This window comes from Helicoverpa zea, chromosome 12 (assembly GCF_022581195.2).
Source record: "Helicoverpa zea isolate HzStark_Cry1AcR chromosome 12, ilHelZeax1.1, whole genome shotgun sequence".
NCBI classification, from domain to species: domain Eukaryota; kingdom Metazoa; phylum Arthropoda; class Insecta; order Lepidoptera; family Noctuidae; genus Helicoverpa; species Helicoverpa zea.
The window spans coordinates 10,147,964-10,155,500 of NC_061463.1; positions in this window are offsets into that span (position 1 = coordinate 10,147,964).

The following is a 7,537-nucleotide window of genomic DNA, read 5'->3' on the forward strand; positions in this document are numbered from 1 at the left end:
TGGCTGAAAGGTCAGATGGGAATTTATTAGAGTAAAGTAGGACGTAAGCTTGACTATGAAGTGATAACATTAAATTAGAATGATAGAGAATAACTACTGACATGGTAGGATGGTGAATATTTTGATGTCCTTAATGGGCTATTCAGGAAGCAGGGACTTCCATATTCATGCTTTGTGTGGACTATTAACTGGCTTGGCATAAAATTGAAATTATTGCATATAATTTATTTTATTTAGTTTATAGATACTGCTGATGTAAATTGGTGTGTGTTTGTGCAATAATCTTTAAACTATGTATTAATTACAGGATAATAAATATACAGTCGGGGCCCTAAAATAGATAATCTTATCGCTTTTCGCTTTTTAACATAACATTACCAACATTGTAATATTATAATGAACAACTAAATAGTTCCTACCTATTATGCCACGTTTCTCAAAATTTGATGGTCCCAATTTCGACATTTTATTCATTAACCGTTGATCGGATTATTCTATCTGTTGATTAGCTGAATAGAGAAAGAGTTTTGACATAAGCCAAGTAATGTACAACTCCTATCTTCAATAACCAAAACCATAGATAGATAGAATATCAGGACCAGCCCTAGGTACAACAAGACATACCAATAATAACATGCCTGAGGATATTTTCAAAAAGCTTGTCGTAGGCACATAAAATAGCAATATAAATAGCTGTGTAGCTGTGACTAATTTACAGAGATTCTAAAATGTTGTTTACCTACCATTTCCATTTTAACAGCCAATAAATGATTCTGTTTCAAAATATTTTACTCGTTTTATTGACGAGTATTCTATTTTTGACTTCACGAAAATAGTTTGAATATCGAACGGTGCAGCCATTCGGTCTATAAATGGCCAGTACGATTCGACTATATCGAACTTTTATCCATATTTCGTTCATGAAGTATGCATGAGTATCTTTTGAATTATTGTTTAATAAAAAAAAGTAATTTGAAAGTATTTTTACTAACAATAAAAGTTTTATCAACAATTACATTTGCCTATGTTATTATTGTTTGCATTTTTAAGTCTTGAACAAGTTTTATGACAAATGTACCGGAAATTGGTACCCTTGTCTTTGTTTAATTCACGCACGTAATTGTGCCCAAAAACTGGGTACACTTTAATAGTTCATCGTAAAAATAAACCTTGAAAGGAATTGAAAATATGGGCAGTTATTCGCTTTCATTAACCAAGTATTTTGCCAAAGGAGATTTTGAAAGATAACCATTTATGGTCTGAAGTGGTTTTAACTGGCGATCAGCTGCAAGAAATTACTATACGTACTACACAAGCTACCTATTTACTTTAGCCGTAAAAGCCCGATTCGAATGATTTAATATGTTGTTCAGTTCACACTTAGCTACTTCAGAACTTGGATATGCATTATTTTGTCACTCTTTATGAACATGGTATTTATCAACGCATTTACCGGTTTAAGATAGCTAAGTCTTGATTCTTACAAATTGCGAGAAGCTCTTAGTAAAGGATTTAATTATTTTAATTAAAACAAACTTCATTAGGTTGGAAGTGGATGACTACTGTTAGTTTGTTGCAACTGTTGTTCATAGAGAGAGGTATTCTTATTTTGTTCTATACATAGATAGATAGGTTCCTTTTAATGTCGATGGATTTTTAATTACTTATTCGTTGATCAGGAGAAACGATTGAACACTCCAAAACGGTCTTGACAAAAAGCGAGTCACAGTTAATATCAAAATTAGCACATTGGTTTTTACATCTTTATTTGGTTAAAATAAACGTAGAGTCTATAAGCGGATGGCCAAGGTTACTCGCTAGCCATATACACCATAAAACTGGACTGAACCGGAAAACTTTCTGGATCAATCCGGTCAAGGAAGATACTTAAGAAAACATTAAAATTATGCAATTAAGCAAAGCCAACAAACAAACTGTGTACTTATAAGTAAATAAATACCTCTGCAACAGCTTACTAAACATAAATTATTGCTAGTGATAACTGGCTAGAAGATCAGTCAGTGTCCCCCCAAGACTGGGCAAATTACCATGTTTTATACCTCGTAAGACTTGGTACATGTCCACCCTTAAATTATAAGACGTAAGCAAATGAATAACTTGTCGCTACAAATGAACATATTATATCTGTTGAGATTTTAACGGCGTCCAGTTTGCTTGTGTGCAGAGTTAAATGGTGCTAGAAATGTCCTAGCCTTTTCTCAAGCCATAGATATAAGTTAGTTTGCTATGTACCAAGTTATGTTGTGTGTGGTCTGCTTCCGGTCTAACCGGATGTAGCTGAGTACCAGTGCTTTTCAAAGAGCGACTGCCCTATCTGACCTCCCCAACCCAGTTACCCGGGCAACCCAATACCCCTTGGTTAGACTGGTGTCAGACCTACAATTTAACGTGCCATCCGAAACACAGTCATTGGTGTCTAAGTTAGTTTGCTGTGTCCCATGTTATGTTGTGGTCTGCTTCCTTTGTTAAGTGGATGCAGCTGAGGACCAGTGTTTTACATAAAGCAACTGAATATCTGATCTCCTGAACAAAGTTTACCGGGCAACCAGATACCCTTGATTAGACTGCTTGCTAGACTACCTGGCTTTTCATTACACGATTTTCACAACTTTGCAAGAAGACCTCAATTCCATCATGCTTGCACTTAGGTGTTATTTTCCATGGCATATCCTGAAAAACGGATCTAGATCCTCAATATTATTCTTAGTGCAAATAACTGGAACAAGTAATTACAGAAGTAAATGTGGTTGCATCTGCGATTAAAACGAACGGAAAAACTGCCAGTGTTGAAAGCAGTTTGAAACAAAAAAGGTTATAATAATATGTTATGTATACTCCATGGGAATGTGTAAATTGATTTCTATTGAAATGTGTTGTTTTTACATAAAGTGCATTTGTACGTTAATGATATGGCTCGTAGCGGAAGACGTAGTAATTGAAAAGTATTCGTAAAACTTGCCATTTGTTAACTTTGGTTCTTAATGGTGGTGTAATGCTTTTTTTTTATTTGTTCAGTATAAATGCTGTGTAATTCTATATCTGGATCTTGATTGCGACCTGCTCATTAGATAGAATTACGATTTTCCTGAATTATGTACCTACAATATTTTCATAACGATAATTAAAAGACGACGACCAGAAAAACAATGGATGTATGAATATCGATATGGCTAGAAAGAAGTTGCGTGTCATGCTAGTCATGTTAGTCCAATACACCGATACATCTTGATAAGACTGGTTGTAAGACTTTCTGGCTTCTGACGGCCCTAACGCCTGCCAAAGATGTACAAATAACAGCCGGGCTCCACAGTTTAATGTGCTTTTCACATACACAACAGAAAAATTGATATATGTATGCCTAGCTTTTTCCCTTACTTTTCACAACTCCTGTCGCATGAGTCATGTGTGATACATACCAATGGCTTAACTATTGTGACTGCATCTTTTTTTTTAACGTCTTCAAAAATCATCCCTCTGTGGGTTAGCAGCGGTGAGGGAGTGTCAGACTTTTACTGACTAAAAACCGTCGTGTTCCGTCGTAGGCCTTTTATGTACCAGGGCCGCGGTAACTCTTTCGAACAATTTCGTCTGCATCTTGGACAGCAAAGTGGCAAAAGTTAGGTACAATAGGATTAACAATTTCAGTTAAGGTTTGCAAGTTTGCGCCATCCAGGTCAAAGATAAAAGCTCGGTTAAACGTTAACCAGATGATGGATGTCTGTATATTCTTATCAGCGTGCTTTCAAGCGGCGAGCGGTGCCGTGGTATCGCATTAGTCATGTCAAAGATCGCAATAGCAATATTTTGTGATAGCATCTTAACATTATCACGTTTAAGAACATTGAGTGGTAACTTGTGTTTTTGAAGACAACTGTCATTTATTTTGTTTCCTAATCTTAGTTTTTTTTTCAGTGTTAATTGGTTTGCTTTAGAATAGATAGTTGTAAAAGGAAGTGACATAGTGGTAGATAGATAGGCATTTGTCAATTTATTTGAAGTGATAGTAGTTTGATAATTCTTTCTTTTGTATCCACTTTAGAATATCGGTTTTCTGAAATAACTTTTTCTCTGGTCACAGCCAAATTCATTATTTTCCTTCCATTTATAAACTTCTTGAAATAAGGTTTTCTCTAAGGCTTTCTTTTTTCGGACTTAAATGCATCATTCCATAACAAATTATAGAAGAATTAAAATAAGTAATTTTAGGTACTAATTAGTTTTGTACCTTTTTTCAATCCATGACTGCTTATTAGGTAATACATACATGGATTCCTAAGTAGCCACCATTTTGCAAGACAATCTCAGAAAATACGGCACTTAACCATAAACAAGACAGACTGATGACAATTTATAATGAGTAAATCAATAAAGGTTTGGTATTTAATGCTCAAAGCTGCACCTAATATGATGTTCACGATAATTGGCACAATGATTGGTAGATTGCATCAGCTATTTATCTTTTAAAATAGGTTAGCGATGAACAAAACCCGTTTATTAACATAGTGTTGCCATGTTTTGAGGTAATAAAGTAGTAAATCATTTTGTAATTATCTTAGGGTGCCAAAGGTGAGGATAGGATTTGTATGGTCTGTTTTGTTCACGACTACATTATTTACTAATAGATTCTCCTTCATTTGAGGTGGTTTTGTCTGTGGTTTGATTTGAATGTCTATACTTTGGAGTGCTTTTACTGCCAAATGGTTTAGTGCTCTCATGTTTAATTTGATCGTAATCATATCCAAGTAATAACTGCAAGTAGGTAGTTTCTTTCCTTGCATAATTAGCTAGACAACCAGATTATACATTAGCAAATATTTAGCGGCACGTTCAACTACAAACAAACATAATTAAGTCCAACAGCAGCCATATTTAATTAACCATTGACTTAACCAAAAGGCTTCACAAACAGCACAGTAGCCATTAGATTCATATCACAATATGACTAATTGCCTATAAATCTTCAGTTAAAAGCTTAGCCAATAAATAAAGGCTGCAGTTTGCAGTTTGCACAAACGCATACATCAATCTAATGCTACATGTATTTGCATAAGCGTATCCCCGACTGGGGCCATCCATCACGACTGGGGAATAATTAGCTAGGCGCTTTCGCAATCATCGGAAAACGTTTCTAAATGGGCCCGACAGCTTCCTTACAGCGGTCGGGTAAATGTAGATAGTCGCCAGTGGGGGCCATTTGTCGAGCAGCTGACGGCTTGGGCTTCGGGGATCAATGCGAGTCGAGTATTGTGTGGACGATTCTGTTTTGTTTTATTGGTAGCATTGTCTGTGTGTTGGATTAATTTGGTGATGATTGATACAGAAAGAAGTGAGTCGGTAAATTAGGTAGCGTAGGTATACCTACCGTATGGAGGTCGGAGCTTGTTGAGGACATGGGCATGCGTTGTTAATTCAGGGATTTCTATAACTACACTTACTTACGTAACAAAATATACTTCGTATTGTTACCACTTCAATGCTTTCCTACTGGAGAAGCATATAGGCACTTATTACATTTCATACCCCATTCACCTATTAGCCCAAGTTTGAAACTGTCAACTTCCACTTAAACATAAACTTTGGCAATGCAATAAACGATTGAGTATTGAATAAAATACATTTTAGTACCAGTTGGCAGTTTAACGATGATACGACCCAGATTTGACCGCTTAAACCTGACAATAGAAATCGAGAATGATCGAAACACCCTCGCAGCGGCAATCGAGTTGCTATGAAGTGAACTAAATGGCCAAGACTATTCTAAATGGCCGCAACAGCTTCCTTACGGCTTGCGATTAAGCACAGATAGCCGTTGGCACAGTTATTTGTCGCTTTCTGCCTTACAGTAGGAAGATTAGTCGCGCTCGACAGCCGTACTGCTGAGCTCTAGCTGTTAAACCCGCCATTGTACCTTACGCAATCGTTACGAAGATTGATAGTAATGATTGCGCACTATAAATTGTGTTTTGATACTTTTTAGCTTGAACTTTACTGACCCCTGTTTATGATGCTGATGATGTTCGCGGAGGGACGCGAATAAAAGTGAACGGTTTATTGTTTATCGGACAGCATCTTGAATGGTAGGTACGAATGCTTTAACACCGATGCGATCAAGAATTGCTGTTTAGAAAACGTGATCTAAAGAGCTATGCCGATCTGCCTACAAAGCGATCTGAGTAATTTTCATTTAAATTATATTCACACGGCCGTCTGAATACTCGTTTTCACTAATTGGATTCTTTCGCCAAAGAAAGTGCTTTATTGCTCCAACGGGAAAGCAATCTTCTAGAAAACTAGTGTGAAATTTAAAAATACGTATCTAATGGAATGTAAGGAGATTCTGTGTTCTCACGTGTCGATGGAGCCAGTTCATCCATGTTCGGGCACGTCTTTAATCGACATACTTATCGTACAATTTTCTCAAGAAAAAGAAGTTACTTTAGATCCATTAGTCCGGTAGCCGTAGATTTTCCCGTAATTGCGACGGACGCATCACACAGCCACCGTCACGTGCAGAAATCGAAGCTTCTCAAGTAATCAAGTAGTGCTTTTTGTAATTTATTTAGCGGAAATTCTGCACGTACCGTTCGCTCCATAACGGATTCCCCACACTTCCTTCTCGCACACGGAACGCGATAATCACCTCCCTGGACATTGTCGCGTCAGACGCGGCGTGGTGCCGACCGGAGCCGAATTACCACGCGTTAATGATTACCTCTCCATTTAGTGTGATCGTATGCATTCTCAGCACGGTCGTTGCCTTCGCCTGATGCAATCCCGGCCACTTTACGGCTTCACTTCTTAGCTACATTATATTTGCTCAAAACTTACGAAGTTTGCATTTCCCTTTCGACCAGACAATAGAGCTTTCTAAAACTAACAACATAAAAGTATGCTATGAACACACGCAGCGTGTTGCGTGTCTGTATGTTAGTTCGTTTGTCAGTTTAATGAACAGTCTGGCGTCACGGACATTAACTTTTCAACGTTTACAAACTTAGTTTTTCACGTACTTACATAAAAGTTTCTAATGCACAAAGTCCAAAATGGTGTGCTTAGTGTTGTTCTTGGCGCTATTTGTTCGCGGTCCCAGTTCCGAGTCGATAGACTGATCAAATAGAAATGTTAGCAGTGGGCGTGACCTTTACGACTTGTGATTTTGAGCCCTTCGAGAATGCGATGTTGTGAAACATCGGGCGTGTGCGTCCTACAATCGATCATCAGCTTATAATAGCTGTACCTACCTGGTAACAATGATCGAGGGCAAAATTTCTCGTTACAAAACCTGTGTCGTGATATTTTTGACGTTTCAAGCGGACTTGGTGTCGTGATTACGGTTTGTCGTAAAGACATGGCTGCGCCGTTCAAAAGGTTAAACATTGACAGAACGACTGTAAAATGAATATTATCTACGGGTTTAGTGATCGATGCATTGTATGGCTTTTTGACCATATTTGTGGAAAGGTTATGGTACGCGATATTTCAATCGGTTCGGATCTATCAATTTGTTTATTGCACG